The sequence below is a fragment of the Pezoporus flaviventris genome, unplaced genomic scaffold (genome assembly GCF_033815535.1).
Source record: "Pezoporus flaviventris isolate CSIRO_AGI_PZ_B2104156 unplaced genomic scaffold, CSIRO_AGI_Pfla_v1 ptg000055l, whole genome shotgun sequence".
Taxonomy (NCBI): domain Eukaryota; kingdom Metazoa; phylum Chordata; class Aves; order Psittaciformes; family Psittacidae; genus Pezoporus; species Pezoporus flaviventris.
Window position 1 is genome coordinate 2,742,772 of NW_026892603.1, and position 21,405 is coordinate 2,764,176.

Here is a 21,405-nt window from a genome sequence, read left to right on the forward strand (position 1 = left end):
CACAGCACCGTGGAGATGTTAAGACCAGTGAGCCAACTTTTCTTTCCTCAGATAGCAGCCTTGACACTCTTGTCCTGCTGGATTAGACTGTGACTCCTTATGAGCCAAGAGGCAGCCCCAGTGCTGACGGAGGGGCTGCACAGTAATTTAGGAGCATGCCATCCCAAGCTCCATGTTATTAGTCAGTCTTGTGGATAAGTGTTCTCTTGAGTATCATTTGTCCTTCTAGAAGCTCGCTTTCAAAACAGAGTGCATGAATTTGCCGGCTAACAAGCAGCTCTCTTTTTTCTCCATTCCACATAAACTTCCTTTGACCTTAGACAGTCCAGCAGCTAAATATGTCTTTTCTGCTGTATAAGCACATCCCTCTAATTGTCCTTTTAGTCCATCACTTTTAATTCTTGTGAAATACCTAAATCCTTTTTATTCTTTTTGAAAATGTCTTACATTGTCAGTTATGACCTTTTGATCTGGTCACAGGTTTTCAACTCGCCTTTATATATACATAAATGTTAGAAGAATCACTTGTCTCAACTTCAGACGATATTTCTAACCATTCACATTTAAAGTCTCAACATGACTGGGGCTCTCTTTTGCTTTAGCAGATACTTTGTAAAGCTGTAATCAGCTCACAGCGGTCTCTCAGTGCATTGTAACAGTTCATGCTTTTATCATGTTGGCCAGAACTTACCAGTCGGCAATAGAAGTCTTTTACAAAACAACATCCATTCAATCTCAATGAAGAAGTCAGAAATACTTTGCATCTTATACATTCTTATTTTACACGAGTCTACTGTGATTAGTTACTATGGAAATTAATTTTTTCCAGCGCATAAGTATTATTAAGCCATATATCAGATATCCTATTTACAGGTAATAGATATCATGGAACTAAAATAAATTAATTTGTAAAACTTCAGTTTTAAATGATAGTTTGGAAACATGTAAATTCATCTGAAAAAGATTGAACTCTGCTTTGTTTTGGTTCTGTTAGATCAGGTAAATCTCATTTTCCATACTTGCTTCTGTTGACACAAACTGTCTGTTACTGACATCAAACCATGTAGGAAATCCCAGTTCCTTTTAGTTAAGACCAATTTTAGCACAACTGTGGTGGCTGAGAAACTTCTGGGTTTGTATTATTCAAAACTCAGCTACATATTTCATTAGTGAGCCAAAAAAAATAAATCAAACTTCAGAACACAATCACTTCAGTAGTATAAAATGTACCAGGTACTTTCTGAGCAATAATGTTTATGCCCTACTGACCTGATAGTAACACTGAAGTGTACCGCAGTTATCTGGTTATCTAGCTCAAGAGTAGCAAATGAAATAAGTTACGTAATGGAATTGTTTTCTTCTCTGTGTTTTACGCAAAAAAAAAATTTTCACCTGATCAGAATGTACCATCATGATCATCCTGCCCGGCCTCTTGCATAGCCCTGCAAGTCTAGCATAATACAGATATTAGTTTAAAAATGTGAATAAATAATAGTTATAAGTTCTGCTGTCTTCTTTGTGAAGCTGGAGTCTGGAGGCACTGCTGATCTGAAGGGGAGGAACAGCAAAGAGCAAACTAAAGCCTGTGAACAAAGCGATCATCAGCCAGTCATTAATGCTAAATTCTCTGAATTTACATGTGGGAAGAAATGTTACAAAGCTTCCTGTGACTAAATGAAAAAATAAGTTTCTGTAACAGCAGAAACAGTTTTGGCAGGTTTTCAGATGAATGATTCCGTATGAAAATATGTGTGTTTAAAGCATTTTAAGTGGTGGATTTATAGCAAGATGAAGCTCCAAGCCACACAAAACATGACACAGAGACAGCATAGACAATGTGAATATATTTGCACATTTACCAACTGCTACTGTTACTGTAGTGTGGCTCCCCTGCTCTTTTATCTCACTGTTACAGGCAAGAATTTTATTCTTCATAACATTAAAGACAATTTCTAATGCAGACAACAACATAGACATAAGGATGGCAAGACTTATATTTTTTTTTCTTGTTATCCATTTGTCTATGGTTGTGTCTGCATTAGAGTAAAAGACAAGTTCCCACTGCCACAATAGCTGTCAAAGATGTTCACTAAATTACTTCCCCTTATGGAGATACGCATTTCCCCCCCATGGACCATCTGAATTGCCACAAAGTTCAACCTATATGACCAAGAATGCTTTTGATTAAGAAGAAGTAGATCCATGAATCTATCACTACCTCCTTTGCTGGTGTAACAGCTTGTCATTCCATAAGGAAATGGCTCAGCTTAGTGAGAAATTGAGGGCATATTCTGATTCCTTTGCCAGGTCCTGAATTCCTGTACACTGTTTGTACTTTCAGCCCTCATGACTGTTGTTGGAATGATCAGTCTTCTTAAAAAGCATAATTAAGCTATATAATATCAGTCACAGAGCTGATTCATATCAAGTGGCCCAATCCTAAAAGGTTCTGAAAGCTGCATCTAAGTGCTCAAAATTTTTGTTAGAAACCAAATCTGAAGTGTATCTCCCATCCAATTTAATGATCTTCCTTAATTTTGAATGTTAACTTAGATGAATTTAGGCTCATACAGTTGAACAGAATTAATGGCTCTGATTCTAGGTATGTTTGTGTGTGTAGATAGATAGACAAATAGATAAAAATCAAATATGTGTGCACATGTGGACTGGACAGTAATTCCTCATTTCTATTGTTTATGACAGTACAGATGCAAGGTTGGGAAGTATTTTTTATGAGGGATTTATATACAAATAGAACTGGAAAAAAAAGATTTTTATAAAATGTCATGGGTATGTTAGTCGCAGAACTGTGCTGAGGAGGAATCATTCATATCTTTGGATGTTTCAAGGTGAAAGATTGATATTGAATCTGACCAAGATAAACACCCATGCTAAAAGCAGTTTTCTTTTAACTTTGATCAGAATCAAGGTCTAAATATTCCTAAGAAATTCCAGAGTCTGTATTTGATGTCCTCACAGTATTATTTAGCAAGATAATCATATTGGAAGTGTAGTTTTCTATGTAGGAGTATATCCTGAACAAACAAGGAAGACTGGTAATATATGGGAATACCAGAAAGCTGAAACAAAATTCATAGCAATTATGTCTTTTATCAGCACATTTTGAAGCTTGATGCCTTGGAAGATTCATATTTTGCTCTACATTTAGAACCAATGTCACTATGAACTGAAAAAATAGCATATTCTATTCTCTTCAGAGAACCCAGTTGAGTCCCCAAAGGTAGTGAATTAATCAGCTTAAAAAGTGCCTTGTATCATACTGTTGACTCCAGGGTGTTAGACATTTAAGCATCAGGAGATGTATTGTCCAGCTACTACACGCTGCAATGGTGTCATACGCAGTTGCTGATTCTCCCCAAGTCCTGCTCTTTGTCGTAAGTTACAGCAATCACATACAGGAACTTTACATAGTAACCCGCTGTCCAAAGGATTTGAAAATGCAAAATAAAATAATGGACAGATTAATTCCAGGAAAAGTTCACGTTCCTTGTAACAATTAGCATTGAATATTAAGATAATGTCAATGTGCAGGATTTGAAGGAAAACAGACCAGGATATGCCTTTTGTTCTGTAGCACATGCTAGACTAATGCCACAGGATAAAACTGATAAGGTCTTACAAAATGTCACTTCATGCTGAATTTTATTTACTTTGTTGGCAATTATGCATGTAAAAATGGGCTATTTAGACAATAAGGATTTCTAAAGATGTGTCATATGTTCATGGTTAAATATGCTAAATGTCACATTAAAGCTGACATGGCTGTGGCTCAAGGCAAAAACACTGTCAAGCTGCCTATGACCCAGATGTGGTATATGTCATCAAGCTGATTGCTTCTGTTTTACTATACTTTATAGTGCATAATATTGTGTATCAAATGTCCTGCAAAAGTGCTGCTTGCCAGCCTCTTGGTATTCAACTGAAGTTAAGTCTTGTTGCAGCTGCTGACAGACGTTGAGGATATGTTCCAGTTAGTGCTAGCTTCTCTTTCATTGTGAAGTATGTATATATACATAAATATATTTACGCATATATATGAGAAAAATAGAAGTAAATAAACGGGTATAGAATTAAATTACTGTGGAAGCATACTCCTTAGAGGAAACCAATAGTACTACATTGTGTAACCTTACTAGAGTAAGCAGACTTTCTGGAGAAATTGTGAATGTGTAGGGAAGTTAAGATTTTTCCACTAAAGTCTTGTTAGGCTGCTTATGGATCAGCTGAAAGTGCTCTTTTGATGACATTTTTTCATTCCTGGGCATTGGCTTTGTCCTTTTATTAGAGGAGAGAAACAGTGCTTTTAAGAGAGAAGTTTAAAGAAGCTTCAGTAGCAGTTGACTCAGAAGACTACCTCTGGAGCAAACCACTTCAAGTGGTGATTTATAATATTTTAATTATCTTTGATATATGGCTTTTTAACACAGCTGGACCTTTACTGCATTTGTTCTGAGAATCTGTACTTGCTGGCAGATAGCATATTTTGTTTTGCCAGACAGATTTCTATCACCACTCATAACTTTTTTTTGCCCATTAAGTGGGATATTTATAAACACTGTTCCAAGCATGTGCTTGTGGCATAAATTATCACCAATTAAATCCTCTAGGAGCCATTCCAGTTCATCCTAGAAAATAAGAGTTTTTCATGCTTTTATTGTAGCTCTAGAAATTAATGATAAAAATAGTAAAAAAGCCTTGATTTGGACTGGAGAGAGCCTTTGAGTAATGGTTGGTGTTGCTCCCAGAGAAAACCCAAGAAGGATTTTTATTATTATGTCATAAAATGCCTTTCTGCTTTCCACAGAAAGAAGTTAATGTGATTTTTAACTAGATTCAGAACACTTACTGTCTTGTAGCAGAACATCTCTAATTATGGCACTTCAAAGAGAGCAGAGCAAAACCATGTCTCCATCTCTTTCTTCACCTGACCAGGAGGCCCTTTTGCTCATTTGTGTAAGGAGTAGAGGGTCCTTCTTTTTTCTGTTACTGCTGTACCAACTCTGAAGGAGCTTTATGTGGTTTTTACACTCTTTTATTGTTGTGTCAGGCTGCGCTAATCTATTCTTTCCTGCTTACCAGGGCAAGACTACTAAGTAGTACAAGCAGAACTTGTTGAGAAAGCTTTGATAGAGACATTTGGCATCAGAAGACAGCTGCTTCTTGTAATCATGACCTCTCCAACCATAATTTCTTTCACTAAAACAGAAATGGGCCCTGACAAATGCCAAAATGATTGCATTATAGTGGCAGAATTAAATGTTTGACATTAAACACCGTTTTGCCAAAGCAGGAGGTAGAGGTAATTATTCATATTACACATTATAATGGACATTATCTTTTACTTGTTTGGATTCCCCTGCCCCCCTACCACATAAGGAATTTGAAATTCTGGACCATTTGTTCCAAGCTGGAATCATGTTGATATTTAATGGTCTTTCACAAAACAGATTTCCCATCCTCAACACACTGAATGTTCTGCAGAGAACAGGGATTTATAGCTTATTTCCGGTTTTTCTCTTTAACTGACAGAAGCCCTAACAGTGGTGACAAATGATACCACATCTAGTTGGCCACCGGTCACTAGTGGTGTCCCTAAGGGCTCGGTGTTAGGGCCAGTGTTGTTTAATATCTTTATTGATGATCTGAATGACTGGATTGTGTGCACCCTCAATAAGTTTGCGAACAACACCAAGTTAGGTGAGTATGCTGTGCTGCTACAGAATAGGAAGGTTCTGCAGAGGTATTCCGACAGACTATGGCCAATGGTATGGGATTCAACAAGGCAAAGTGCCAGATCTTGCTCTTGGGTCACAGTAACCCCATGCAACGTTACTGGGTTGGGAAACAGAAGCTGGAAAGCTCCTCAGCAGAAAAGGATGGGGGGACCTTTTCACTCTATATAACTACCTGAAAAGAGAATGGAATGAGCTGGGTGTCAGTCTCTTCTCCCAAGTGATAGGACAAGAGGAAACAGCCTCAAGCTGTGCCAGGGGAGGTTTAGATTGGATATTAGGAATAATTTCTTCACCAAGAGGGTGACCAGGCACTGGAACAGGCTGCCCAGGACAGTGTTGGAGTCACCATCCCTGGAAGTGTTCAAAACCTGTGTAGATGAGGCCCTCAGTGACATGGTTTAGTGGTGGTCTTGGCAGTCCTGGGTAATGGTTGTACTTGATGATCTCAATGGCAGTCCTGGGTAATGGTTGTACTTGATGATCTCAAAGGTCTCTTCCAACCTAGTTGATTCTATGAATCTAAAGCAGAAAGAGGAAGCACAAGCTTTATCTAGTACCCTGGGGAGTGTGTTTAGAGCTCAGAGGTTGCCATAATGGCCTGTAAGGAGTGGGAAATGGCTATCAACTTGAGGCACTTAATACTGGTGACACAAGCTTTTCAGGTTTTGGTGCTAGGTAAACATTAATATCAGTAGAGTGACAAATCTTTCCACACAAAAATGGAGAAATGGAGATACTGGTCATGTATTTTTGTGCTGTTAAGATCACAATTTGACAGCATGTAGAAAAAATTAGGATCACAATTTGACAGCATTTTTATTCATTCTTGTCTAAGAATAAATTAAATGCACTGCTCAAGTTAGTATGTGGTCCATGCAATTCTAGGGCCAAAAGCTCCAAATTCCCAATATATTTCCTGCCAGATCTGTAGTGAGTAACTCAGTTGTTCCATACTATTTAGGTGCCTCAGCAGCTGCATATCCCTGGAGAACTGTAAGGTGGAAGGTACTGTAAGGTAAGGAACTGTAAGGTAAGTAGGTGGAAGGAAGCTTCTCCACTTATGACCCCATTCTACTATTAACATCTCTGAAACATGTTCAGAGGCTGACAAAAAAGGCACACTCCTACACATTTTTAGCACATTACCAAGTTTTACGATCCAGAGCATGCAAGTCTAAACTTGTGAAACATGTTTTATAATTGCCTGTGAGAAGTGTATTCTACTATCTTCATGTTCTTTTTACATTGTCAGAGAAAGTGGAAGATACAAAGTCATTCTCACGTCACTCTTCTTTGAAGTGCAATGCAAGCCACAGGCCTAATGGCTCCGTAAGGAAGGCATTGAAATAATAAAACGATGTAAATCATTAATCTGGAAACCGCTTTTCTGACAAAATGAGCAGGGCTCTAAAGTTACGTGGTTACTAATGACTGCATGTGAATTATGTGGTTGTAGTTGAGGTTAGGATTTGGAACTTCAGGGACTGAAATTCATGAGTAAAACTAACAGAAGTTTGCAGCTGATTTTACTTCTCTGTATGTTTCCTAACTGCAAAAATACTTCAGCTGACATAAGTGTATGATTCTTTACGTTGTGTAAAAATCACAGAGCAGGTTAGCTGGTTTTGATAAAGTAGAATCTGCCTCCTAGGGGGAAATTAAATTGTACTTGACAGCTGAAAAGTATCCACATGACAGACACTAGAATCAAAGCAAGTTACAGGATTCCACACCTCTTCTGAAAGCATTTTTGTCTCATTAATACCACACAGAGTTTGAAATCTTAGCTAGTTTCTGAACATGTACTGTAACCTGTCCCCACATACACTGCTTCAACCCATGCTGCACCTTCTCCCTGGAGCCAAGCATTTGTGCGTGTGCTTATACCAACAGGCAGCTTCTTCATCTCTTTTTGATCTCTAAGCATGATGGAGCCCAGACCAGCTGTGTGGTTTCAGTCCTTGATGGGTCCTCATTTCTTGCTGTGACTTAGGTGCTTTTCCTAACATAGATAAAATCAACATGTCTCTGTCAAATATTCATCACAAAATCATCAGTGTTTACTGTGATGGTACATAAGAAGAGTTAGAAGACAGAGATGGAAATAAAGATAAAGCATAGACAGAGAATAGAACTAATGGACAACTACTAGTTAAGGCCAAGAAACCACAAATGTATACAATTGAGTCACTTCCAGACACAGCATTGGCAAGACATACGTATATAAATATATTTATTATTTGTTGCTAGAGATGAAATGTGAGTTACTGAATCAAGCATTACATAAAGAGAGTAAAAAAGATGTCATAAACTATATTATTCTGTAGATAAAAATTATAGACAGAAAGTAGGGAGGAAAACAAGAAACAAAGAAAACAAAGTTGAAGCGATGTGCGCAAAGGAAAACATCAATGTAAGAGCTGAGGGAATCCAAAGGTTTTTCTTTTCTCTATTTTTTTAGTTTGCAAGTGTTAGCCCCGTAGATCTAATGTGAAATTTAGTGTTATCAGTGAAATTTGACCCACTGAGGTTGCCCTTGGAAAGAGACATTTTGATTTTAGTTCTTCTGTTAAAATCACTTCTTCTATTTTCACAGATTGTGCTGCGTTTAAAACAAGGGTGGCTGAGAGGTCCTCTATAGTGTGCTCTTGTTTGAAAATGCCATTTTTCTAAATCAGCTCTTTTTATGAGAATGAACAAGCTTCAACTTGACACTAGGCTCTTGGCTATACTATTCTTGAAGGCATTTCATATTTTATTAATAGTAATTCATACAGACTGGGGAGAGAACACTGATTGAAGCAATTGCCTTATGTTCACCTCCCTGATCTGCTGCAGTCAGCGCTGAGGCGAATGCTCTGACTAGCCAACACTACTGGGAAGGGCTCTCTCCATCTCTGTTCTAAAATAAACAACCTCTCACTAATTCTTTTGAAATCTTTGAGAAGTATTGATGGCATTCTAAAGTTTGTAAACCTCCTTCTATTCTAGTTACACTTCCCCTCAGATGAACAGAAAACCAAAATGGAAAGGTACTTTCCATGCCACCTCTGCCCTCCCTTGCTGACAGACTGCTCTCTACAGCACAATCCTATGCAAGATTTGCTTCTGTCCCTCCAAGTTCCTATTGCTTCCAATAGCTTGTTGAAGAATTCAGGATGCCAAAGTTTTAGGCTTTTGAAAACCTGACTGACATTTCACCTCCAAGTTCTGCTTGTTACATGCATTTTGAGGTGAGTTGTTCTACATAAAAAGCCATGACACATAAAACATCCTTAACAATCTGAATCAGTGATTAAATGTGTATTTTCTGTCCTTCAATCACTACCATGTTAATGTAATACTCTGGTATTAGGCTGACCAAGGAACTTAAATTTGCAGTCATAAAAGGGAGCTGTCTATGGGCTAGAAGTTCAAAAGATTTCACTTTAAATCTTATCTAAAATAACAAAAATAAGCATAAAAATAAAAGAGAAAAAACTAAAAAAAATTAAAAAGAAAAAAAGGAAAGGAAATTAAAAAGAAAAAAGGAAAAGGAAAATGAAAAAAGGAAATGGAAAAGGAAATAAGGGAAAGGAAATAAGGAAAAGGAAATAAGGAAAAGGAAAAGGAAAAGGAAAAATATAATACAACATACCACACCACATTAAGGTTACAAAAGTTAACACAGTTGAACTGAAATTCTCATAGCACTTCATTGCTGACTGGTTTCTTAAGTTTGCCCAAGATTCTACACTTGCCAAACAGCTTCTAGTATGAATTATAAACTAGTAAAAAAATTTCAGGTTTTAACAAGAACTGTTAAACAGCCCTCTGCACATTATTCATCCTGCTGCAGAACAAAGTTCTCAGCTTCCTCTGAACGCAGCTTGCATGTGTTGTAAAGGAAGCTAGCTTGTGCCAATTCATTTTCTATTCTTTCTTTAGTCTGTCCTTTCCATTAAAAGATGCAGATGGGGTGTTTGAGGAGAGCTAGCCTCTTGTGATAGCACCAGGTCATCTGTCTGGGTTACAGCAATGCTATTAGTTTTTACATAGAAGTTTCCACTCATTGATTCTATCTGTAATACTGAAAAGATTAGATTTTTTTTTGTGTTTTGGAACCTAAAGCAGAGCAGCCCATCTATTTGGATGTATGAACAGACTTTTTTCACACATTTTGAACTAGGTGTAAGAGGAAGAAATTATATAGTGTTCAGGAATGATGGCTTCTAATGCTTTGCCCCCAAACAGCTTTTATTTTACTGACATTTCCTCTCCATCCATGCTTTTATGTCCCCTTAATCTCATAGAACTTAAAGGAAATGGTTCAGAGGAAAAATATTCCCTAGCAGTTATGATGAGCTCTACAAGAGAAGCCTTTTTGATCTGCCTTGGGCAGGGAGGCAGGGAGAAAGTAGTAAAATGAGGTAATTTGAAGGTAAATCAAAGTGTGTTTTGACTCTGATTCTGTTATGTATATGTAAAAAGGTCTTTATGTTAATTGCTGGTAGCATGGGTGCTTTTCTCTTTCTATTAATTTTTTTTTCCGTTCTTAAGAAAAATGAGGTGGTACAGACTGTAACAAGCTGTACAAAACCCCCATAGGAAGGACTGTTCTTCAGAAATGCCCATAATCACAGAGCAGATAGCGTAACATGCAAATGATTCTGCAAACTTCAGCTGCTTGCCAACCTTGGGTTGGCAAACTGAAAGCTTCCAAACTGAAATTAGCAACCCTTCAAACTGCAAACTAGGCTTTGCTCCTCAGAGGTAACTGAGGTTCTTTTCTTCCAACTAATCTTGTCCAGGTCTTGGTGGATGACCTTACCATCACTTATTTACTTTGACAGGAGTTCTTTGCTTTCTAAAAATACACGACGGCTATTAGGTTTTATACCATAACAATTTCAAGCAAACGCTGCTTATAAAAAGCAGAAATACCAGCCTGTAGCAGATACGAGTAAAAAGAATGGTTGGCTCTGCCGAGAGCTTTTGATAAGCAATTCAGAAGTCTGTTGCATGAAAGAAACCCACGACTTCCTTCACTCCTCCTCCTCCCCACTATTTGTTCTAGCCATGGAAGATTTTCAAAGGTAGAGAGGTTAGCTTTTTGAGTGGAGTAGGGCCTCATTTTTTTTGTAACAGTCTCTGTAGAGCCCTGAGCCATGCAGGAGGCAGAAAAGGCTGTCTGAAATCTATGGCCTAACATTAGGACTCATATCAAATCTGATATCCATCTTTGGTAAGAAATAGCTATCCAGCCATTTATATTGAGTACTCAGCCTGTAAAGCTATCTGTCTGACCCTGAAAGACATGTATTGATCCCACCTCCTTCCTCACATCTGTTCTTTATGCTGTCAACAGCCACTGTGATGTTCTATTTTCCAGGTACCAGTCCCAGGTTACAGGTACGCTTCAGTGACTATGGACTACTACAGTGACTATAGGCTACTACAAGAATTGGCAGTACTGAGATTAACCAGCTCCCACCTGGCTATTAACCAGCTATCTGCAGCTTCTCTGATCATCAGCCAACTGCCTCATCACATTTTGCCATGCAGCCAGGCTAAGCCTGAAGCATGTTCTGTATTACTACCTGTCAAAAACTTCAAGCTTGGCTGTGGGCATCTACACTTGCCGGAAGATTTCTGCTGCCATAATATTTTGACAACAGTAAAAATAAAATAGGGAGGCATCAGATACCAGGCACAGTGTGCCTGCTCTGCCAACTGCGGGTCAAGGTCAGTGCTAAGTGAAGCATGGTCTATGCTTCGAACGCAGTGCAGAGCATGCCAAGTAGGAAAACCATGGAGAGAAAATAAAAGCTTGTTGAATGAACTCAAATCAAAACAGAAAGCCAGAGTGTGAGGTCTGTGTCTTTCTCATTACTCCTTAATATACATCATAATGGATAGAAAGGAAATACCAGGTCAAATATACTAAGAGAAGGACCTTAAACTAGAATGTGGTAATGCACAGCCTACTCAAAGCAAGCAGGCCATGCTTTTTACTTCTCCATAAGTATACATAATTCCAGGCAGGTAAATTGAGCTACCCCAACTCAGAGCAGAGTGAAAAAAAGAATTAGGGTTAAGTCTTTTTTCCCTCATTCTATGCATTCATCTTCTATGTTTTCTTTTTCTTTTTTTTTTTTTCATGCTTATTGGTTGGAAAGAGGAAATTTACAAACGTAGAAGCTGTAGAGTCCTTTTAACTTCACAAAGTTTCCAATGCAATCAAAACCCCATTTACAACAGAAATGGTATTTCAAGAAAAGCATTTAATGTGAATTTCCATAACTTAATTTCGTACTGTTGTATATCTCTGCATCTCTGACTTCTCTTTAGAAAAAAACAAAGTACAAGTTGGGGACCCGGAGAGAAAGGGTTTTATTTATCTGCCATATAGTATGCTGATGACTGCAGACCTGCCTGGTTGTCAAAAATCACTCTGTCTTCTCAATTCTATCGAAAATTCCAGTTTATGATTCTTTGCTCTTGAATAAAAGTTACTGCTGATTATTGGTTTGGACTGTGTTTACCTGGATCTTACAAGCCACCAAAACAACCACTGAGCAGAGTTGACCTTTTCTTCTTCTCCCTTTTCTATAGATATGAGGTTGTCAAGACATCATAATGTTAATGACTTTAATTTTCCCAGCACTCTGTAGGAGTCTAAGTATTTCTTTAAATTGCATAATAGGAAATTGAACTTTAAAGACGTGAAATGAATTTTGGAGCCAAATTGTCAGACAACCTGATTTTCAAAGTTACTGACAAAGGGAGTTTGGGTTCATGAACATCACTGTTAATCTATTCTATGTTATTTCAAGGGAGTACTCAAAATTGATGTGCATTTTTAAAAGCCAATCTCATTTGGGGTGGAATCTTTAAGTACTTTGGCCTGGCTGTCAGTCTTGTGCTATAGCTGTTGTACCTTAGCTGAGGTTTTTTTAAGTGCATATTTCTAATAGACATTTACCAGACATCTCACTCCAAAACACTGTAGCAAATATTGACCTATTTTACTTCCAAATGTAATTGTGTGTGACAGATGCAGAGAAAAGAGACAATCCTGAAGAAGCTACAGATGCTTAACTATGGCTGCTTCAGCTCTTTTTTTTCCCGTAATTCACACTTCCCTTCTTAAGGTATGAAACAAGGCTCTATGAACATTGTAGGACTCCCTGTAAAACTCCTCTCAGAAAATGAAGAGGGTCGATAGTACTAATAGAAAGATATTTGGAGAGTTTCCAAGCTTTCTTTTTTTTTCTATTTTTAGATTTTTATCCAAAGTCTGCTGTGCTTAGAGTAGCCCAGCCTGGCCTTTTAGCCTGAATTGTGGCAGGGAAGTTTTGAATGACTGTATAGGATCAGCTCAGTGGTACCCTTTGAAGTCTCTCTAGCACAGCATAACTTTCCCCATATTGTCACCTACACAGCGCAATGAATTGAAATGGTGGCAGATGAATACCAAAGGCAAAAATCACAAGCTGCAGCAGCAGGTTGGGCATCCCTTGACCTTGTCAGCCTGCTCCCACATCACCCTCCCTGTGAGGGAAGTACAATGTGTAACTATTCAATCATTGAACTAATCTAGGGTAAAAACCAACCCTCCCAGAACAAATGTTTGCACTGAATGTGGCTCAGTGTCCAGATTTGGTACAAGGTAGGAACCTGCACTGGGAGCTGCACTCACCATGAGCACTCACTAGAAGAAACGGGTGTGAAATGAGAGCCAAAACAGGTGCTTGCTTGCTCACCTCCAGTCAGGATCATCCCAAACATCTCACACTGCCACTGCAGGCTGCACAGTGCATGGCATACTCTTGAGGTGTCTGGTCAAGGGCTTTGCACTGTGCTCATCACATTATCACAGTGCTCAGTGCCGACAGGCCCTCCAGCGTTACAGACTGCCTTCACTGCAGGAGCTGCTGGAATAAAGATGAAGAGATAATGTAAGGACAACAGCCAAACACCTGGAGCATGAGAGGAGGGAACAGTTCAGTTTGGTAGTCTATGAAATGCTACATGAGTGGAGGGAAAGTTAAGACACAGCTCCAGTAAAATGATTGTGCTTTGGCATTGTCTGAATGACTTATTACACTGGTGATCGATAATAACAATTTCATATAATTATTAGAGTTTCACTATTTATTTTTTTATTTTATTAAAGGCTCAAAACCATTGAAATATATTAAGTTACTTGGAAGGAATAACAGTATGCTAAAATTATACTTTTAGTAATCTTCTGTCCTAAATAAGAAAAAACACTGATAAGGTAATAAATAGATACATTAAAAAAAAATCAAGACAATGCAAGCAAAAGTAGGTGTCCTGGGTTCAGCAGTAGCAGTCGTTTTTTTCTCCTTCTTAGTAGCTGGTGCAGTGCTGTGTTTTTGACTTTCAGCCTGAGAACAGCACTGATAACACCGATGTTTTTAGTTGCTGCTTAGTAACGTTTAGTCTGACCAAGGACTTTCTGAGTCTCATGCTCTGTCAGGGAGGAGGGGAAGCCGGGAGGAAGCAGAGACAGGACACCTGACCCAAACTAGCCAAAGAGGTGCTCCATACCACAGCACTTCATGCCCAGGATGTAAACTGGGGGCAGTTACCCAGAAGGGCTGGTTCACTGCTCAGTCGGGCAGGGTATCAGTTGGTGGGTGGTGAGCAGTTGTATTCTCTTCCCTTGTTATTTCCCTTATCATTATTATTATTGGTGGCAGCAGCAGTGGTTTGTGTTATACCTTAGTTACTGGACTGCTCTTACCTCAACCCATGGGAGTTACATTCTTTTGATTCTCCTCCCCATCCCTCCGGGAGCTGGGGGGAAGGGGGGCAGTGAGAGAGAGACTGTGTGGTTCTGATTTATGGCTGGGCTTAAACCACAACAGTAGGCCACATGAACTTTTCTAATACAAGAAACCACACCTGCTAATCTAAATATCCCTTCCTGCTCCCTCCCTCTATTTTGGCTTGCTGCACTCTGAAGCCTTGTGAGAGGGATGTGTCCTGAAGACGGATATCTCGGTGCTCTCATGGATCGTTCAGAGTCTCTCCAGTCTTTTTCTGTGAATTTATGCTCCTCTTTGGATGATGTGTAAATCCTTCAAATACACTCTTCAGTTGAGCTGAACACTAAGGGGAGTGTGGGCTCTCCTTCCTAATGAAATCCTTGAGATGAGGTGTTGAGTACTTTCTTTGTGACTAAGTATTTCATAGGACCTACCATGACTGGCTTCTCAAAGTGAAAGTTTCATTAGCCACCAAGCCCCAGACTGCCAAGCAGCTCAGCACAGGCACTTGCTGGGTCTGATTCACCATTCAAAGAAACAAAATGTTCCAACATATTCATTCTGGTAAACATGATTAGTTATGACCTCCTCACAATGACAAAAGAGAAGGAATACAATTTGTCTCAAAGTTCACTGACAAATATGAGAGGAAATGTTTTTTTAAGCTAGTGACAGATATGAAAGGACAGCATATTCCAGGTGAATGAGGAATAGGCAAAATGTCTCCTCCTTTCAGAGATGTTTCTACAAGTTCTTTTTTTTTAATTCATGCTGACAAGCATACACTGAACCTAGTAGATAAATATTTTACTCAGATTTTATGCTGTCACTGACATGTTTGCACAGCAAGAATCAAGTCTGCTCCTCATTTTCAGGGACATGCCAAAGCAAGTGCCAGCCTACACAGCTCCGCTCTTCAGAGGGCAGACTTTTCTCTGATGGCTGTCCCTGGCAGGTACAGCAGGGCAGGGCTGCAGCAAATAGCTAATTACTTGTCAATTCTGCAATCTAACAAGTCAAATGCTACCAGTACAAGGGAGCAGCTGTCTGTATGACAGCGGCATTTTGGTATTCAACATTTTGCCAGTGGGAAAATGTCTCCAGCTGCAGGAACTGGGTAAGTAGGTTCCTCCTGCCCAGAGTCTTCACTGTGTTAGCAGGGCTGGGGACAATCAGCACTGGCCCTGGGCTCACAGGATTTTTACCAATCTTGTTATTAACCATAGCTGCATTTTACAAAGCCAAAAAGAGGATTTGCATGAAGTATTATTTAATGTTGAGTAATTGTCTGAAACAATCACTAATTTTAAGGCTTGATAGGGCAGTTGCCAGTTATTGGCATTTTAGAACATGCTAGGCTGCTGCTCAGATGGGAGTTTATAACAATTTGATCTAGAAATGTGATACTGCAAGTTTAATGCCAAATGTACAAGTAGGGAGTTAGGGTACAAAGTAGGAGGTTAGGATACAGGGACTCTTAAGTTGTGTAAAGCTACTCTTTACTATTTTACTGCAGCAATATACTTACTGCAGTGAGTTTTGTTCAGGTGACCAGCTGATTCAACAACAGTAAGAAAAGACATTTTGTAAGCACCACTGGGTATTGCTGCCAGCAGAACTCTGTGTTTTTTTATTTAGAATAACAACAACTTCAGCTATTAGTGCCAGCTTTATCTTTATCTTTATCCTTTTATTAGATGTTCTCCATATGCCTCAGCTTCATTCACACATCCTTGGTAACTGAACACAAGAAGTACAGTTCCCAGGAGACCATGATAATAATCAGCTTTTTATCAAGATGAGACAAAGCTAGAAGACAGAGTCAGTTACTGGCACTAAACTATTAGCACAAGGCACTATTAAACCACATTTGCTTAATCCAGAGAGGTTCCAGTCAAACAAAAGCAGGTTCATTTGCTGCTAATCCAGAGAGAGATGAATCACAAACTTTGCTGGCAAGCTTTTCTTTACCTTGGCACAGGCCAAGACATATCCAAATTATAAAATAATTGGAAGTTAATTTTCTTCAAATAAAAGAAAATTGTAGGGAGGACATTGTGCTGGAGAATGGAAGTGGTGTTTTGCTGTCAGGTGTTATACGCAATCAGTGGTGCACCTTCCTCAGAGGTGCAACAAATTCACCAGGCAATAATCAGCGAGGTGGAAATATCTTGTGAGGTGAGTGGATGGGATCAGGGCAGTGGGGATCACTCCCATAACAACAGCAGGCTCCTGCCCAGTCTATTGACAGTCCAGCAATAGACAATCTGGCAGTTCACTGAGAGATCGAGCTGTACAAGGGATTAACATAAACAGCACAAACTCCAGCATTGCAAATGTACAGGTAAATATGACTATAGACAAACTGCCTTGCAATGGCAATGCTTTCTTTTTCCCTCTGTTCTTATTAATTTCTTGGCTCAGATCTGTTTTGGTTGTAGCTTGAGATCAGGATCTTTCAAACCATTCTTCTAGTCACTTGGTATGGGAGGCTTTTTCAAACAATTTTGCATTTAAAGCTTGAAGTCAATGGGAAACAAATGTTTGTGATGCCTCCCCAACTCAAAATCAAATGCTTTAATATAGTGATGCAAATTCCAAAGAATGGCTGCATTTTCACAAAGTATTTTGTGGGGTCTTTTTTAATTGATTTTGAACAATAAAACCCCTCTGTCTGTTATTAAGTGTCACTTTCAACATCTGTGCATTTTTTGACATTTTCCACGAAGAAAAGTATTTCTTACATTTTTTAAGTGACACAAACTGGCAGCTAGACATCATACTGTTGGACAGATTTCTAACATTGGCATTTAAAAATGATTTATATGCATTTATGTGTGAATTTATATGCACGTGGGCAAAAAGCCTCATTAAAATGGCACTCACAAGCAGAATGGCAGATGCTTTGGCATTGTTTCTGAATCATTCTGACATATTAAGGAAACTGTTCAAAAGACTCGTTCTCTCTCGGAATATATGTGTGCATATATATTAACAAGGGATTTTTTTCAGTTTGTGTTATCACCACACATACTCCACCTCCTATTTGGAATTACCTTTCCTATAAGTTGGGATCCCAAACAGCTATCCCAGAGCAATAAAAATCACTCCCAAAACATCAGTTCTTGCATCAATTCACTTCCTTTACTGACTCACTTCATAGAATCACTTCTGAAAAATTTAAAGGATCATACTTATTTGTGAATTGCTCCATAAACTGTGTCCACATACAAAAATCTTTCATTTGAGTCCCTATCACTGTGTAGCTGTATCGAACAGAGCAATGATGAGAGCTTTATAGGATACACTTAACCCTGGTGAGATTTCCACAGGCATTCATTCTGGTTGCTGCCAGGAGGAGCTGTGCTGCTCAAGAATATCTCTGTCTTTGTCTGACCAAAGAGAGACCACTCACAACTCATACCAGAAACCCCTGAAGCTCCCTCATTTTCACCTCAGGTGCCCTTCAACGTTGTCACAATACGTGGCTCTAGCAAGCACATAGCACATAAAGAATCATGTCTTTACATATGCTAATTTTCAGTTAAAATGTTTAACAAAGAAAACATTTTTCCAATTTTTGTGGGTTTTTTTTTGCATTCTGCAAAAGATTGTGGTCCAAACAAACCTTTAATAACTCCATATAAATGTTGTTTCTTTCTGATGTGACAATATGTTATCAGTATGCTTGTATTTTCTTTATGCTACCTGTTGAGTTGAAAGCATGACAGGAAACATGTAATGCAGAAAAACAGAAAGATTTGCTCTTCTTCCTCTGTTTTTAGACTTAGAACACTCATCTTTTTGCTGCAGAGCCTGCTTCCTTCACATAATGCAGAGACTTTCAGGAACTCTTTACCAGATTGTGTTGTTGATAAAAGCGTGTCAGTACCACAGCCCACAGGGTTCTGCATGGGTGCAGTTTACTCTTTTGCTGTCGTTTTCACCTATGCCTAACACAGGATGGGGAGATACAGAGAAAGTGACTGAACTGAAGTCTCCATACTACAACCTCCAGCCAACCTCAAAGATCATCATCATCAGAGTGAATCACTGGACCACACACTACAGAAGAAACAGTGGAGTTTGTCATGATTTAATGGTTCCATGCCCTGTGCATACCAAGGGAATTAAAAAAGAAAAACAAAGGTGTTGCCATACAGTCCTGTCAACTAACAGTAAAACTAAACTAACTAAAAGCTAGTATTTCCTTAAGGTCTTTCCTCCCTCACTGAAGACAAAAAGCACCGAAAAGGCATAAAGTCAAGTACATTAAAAAATGTTCTAATTTCTAACCCACATCTCCTGTCTGATAAAGCTCAAGAGACTGTTTCAACATGTTGGACATTGCTGAGCTTCTGGAGAGGTTACCATCATGGGGTACTGTACTGCACCATACTATCCCACCCGCCAGCTCTCTCTGCCTTAACCACAGCTGCAAGAAAAGACTACTTTTTATTTATGATGGTGTTTATGCCAGCTACCAGTGCCAGCTGGGATCTCCCCAGGGCAATTATGATTTCTCCTTTGTCTCATGTAGCCAGTAGTGCATACAGGTGTAATTAAGTACAGGACTCTCAAACCCTGATTCAGTCAGGCATTCAATACTGAAGTGAACTTTTTACTTTAATCAAGAAAGTTAAGCAAGTACTGGCTTCCAGCAAGTAAGAACTCCACCAGTAGTTTGTATCAAAACACACTAGCCCTACCATATAAAAAATGGGAACATTTCCACTGTACCAGTTGTGACAACATGTTTCAAACCAGGCTTGAAGCAAACTGCCATAACAACAACAGGAAACAAAAGCCCACTCACTACCCTTCACCAGATTCTTAAGATTTCAATGTATCTACAATGAAGCAAACTGATCACTCAGACCCATTTGCCAGACGTACCAAGCACGAAGTATTTCTGAATACACACACAGTTTATCAACACAGGAATCACAATCTAATGTGGACTTCAAACCGCTAGCGAGAAACAAATGGTAAGAAAGTGTGATTCAAAATACCATGAATGTAGCTCAGACTGTAGTTGTAACATCAGTTCTGGCAGTTTTCAGTAAAGCTGCACAGACCACATAGTCCTCTTTTTGTTATCACGTAATATGACAAACAAACAGCCACAACATTACACCTTTGCTTTTCCTTCTTCTTTTGTTGTTAGCAGTGCTCTGCACAGAAGATGACCAGGATGTGATCTGTCAGCCTTGGAGGTGAGCGGTAAATCCCCTGAAACCAACATCTCTTAAATAAGATCTTCAGGGAACAAATGTGTCAGAGAAATGGCTTAAAAATGTGATACAGTTACATGAAACAGCATTGGTTTTCTTTCCTTTTTCTTGCTTGAGCAGAGGCTGATCTCTGTGCCAAAGGCCCCTTTCTGTGATGAAGTCCTCACGATGATATGGCTGTAAGCTAACAAGCTGATTGAAAAGGAAAGTTTTAGATTCCCCTTTTGACTAAATTGAAAGACTGCACACATTTTCCGTCATGGTTTGTTTATGATGTAAATATTGGCTTAAGCATTGTTCTTCATTGAAAATAGTCCAGCTGCCTGTAATCTGGCATTGATTTATCCATGCATATTTTTTAGATTTTGAATGGATTCTTGGCAAGAAAGTTAGACATTTTAGCCTATGGTATTAAAATCTGTAACTGAACTTGAGAGCAGGAAACTTTTTTCCAGGTCTTCAGCGTGCTCCATTCTAAGAAGCTCCATTTTGGTCCTGGATGCAGGAGAACGCTGCATTTAAGCTATCAGCAGGTGTGAAGTGCACCACGGCTCCGGGAGCATTATTTTTCTTAAGCCATTTCTCAACAACATGGGAGCCTCTGACTTGCTGTGGCAGTGTGCATCTGCGTTTGCTCTCTCGGTTTATGAACAAATTGCCACTTCATTTAGTTTGGAATTATGGATGATTCCTTGTTAACACAGTGTAAAATATTTGAAATTCTGAAAATATCTAACCCTTAATTACATCATTCAGTGAAATCTCTTCATACTTACGCCTAATCGATAAAACTAAAACACAAAAGCAAAAAGAAAAGCACTTCTCTGCTGCTAAAGATAACCAAATTTGCTAATACTCTGGATGCAAGTGTACAATTTAGAATCTCCTGAATTATAACCATTAAGGTTTAAATTGGAAGACTTATCTCTTCACTTGAAGTTAGCATGGGTTTCAGACATTCAGTGTAAATTATGGTTTGTTTAAATGGTATCCTTCATTTATAGCTGTGAATAATAAAAAGCCAGACCCGCAGCCACTGCTACACCAAATTAAAGTGCTGTGAGAAAAATAAACTAAAAATACATCTGAAAACCATTGTGCTATAATACTATCCCATTTCTCTCCCTCAAGACACTTAAAATGCTAGGCTGAGTTCTAGTAGAATAAACTTGTTTACACAGAGTTTGGACATAGTAAGTTTCAAAGACCCAACAACAGGGTTCTGAAAAGTCTCAGAGAAGGTATCGTGTTTCTACTTAGAACACAATGCAGGTATGATGTGTCATTATTTTCATAAAAAAACCCTCTTTATTTGTATCTTACTGAAAAGCCAGCACACTGTAATACCAAAAAGAGAGTAGCTATTAAAACTGGAGACTTTGCAAGTATTCTGTGGCAGTTTATAATGGAAATAATCATTAAATTCTGGCTCAATAGCTGAAATATTGTCACTCTTTTGAAACAGCAAATAAAGTAGCTACTAAAAGCAGCTTGCCCTCACAGCTGTGGAAGGGGAAGACACAAGGTTTACCCATCAGCACATCATTAATTTGGATATTCCTTTAGCTTGTAAATGAACATTCGGTTGCTTTTCTGATCCAGACATGGTTGATATAAACAGAAAGATTTATGCTGACT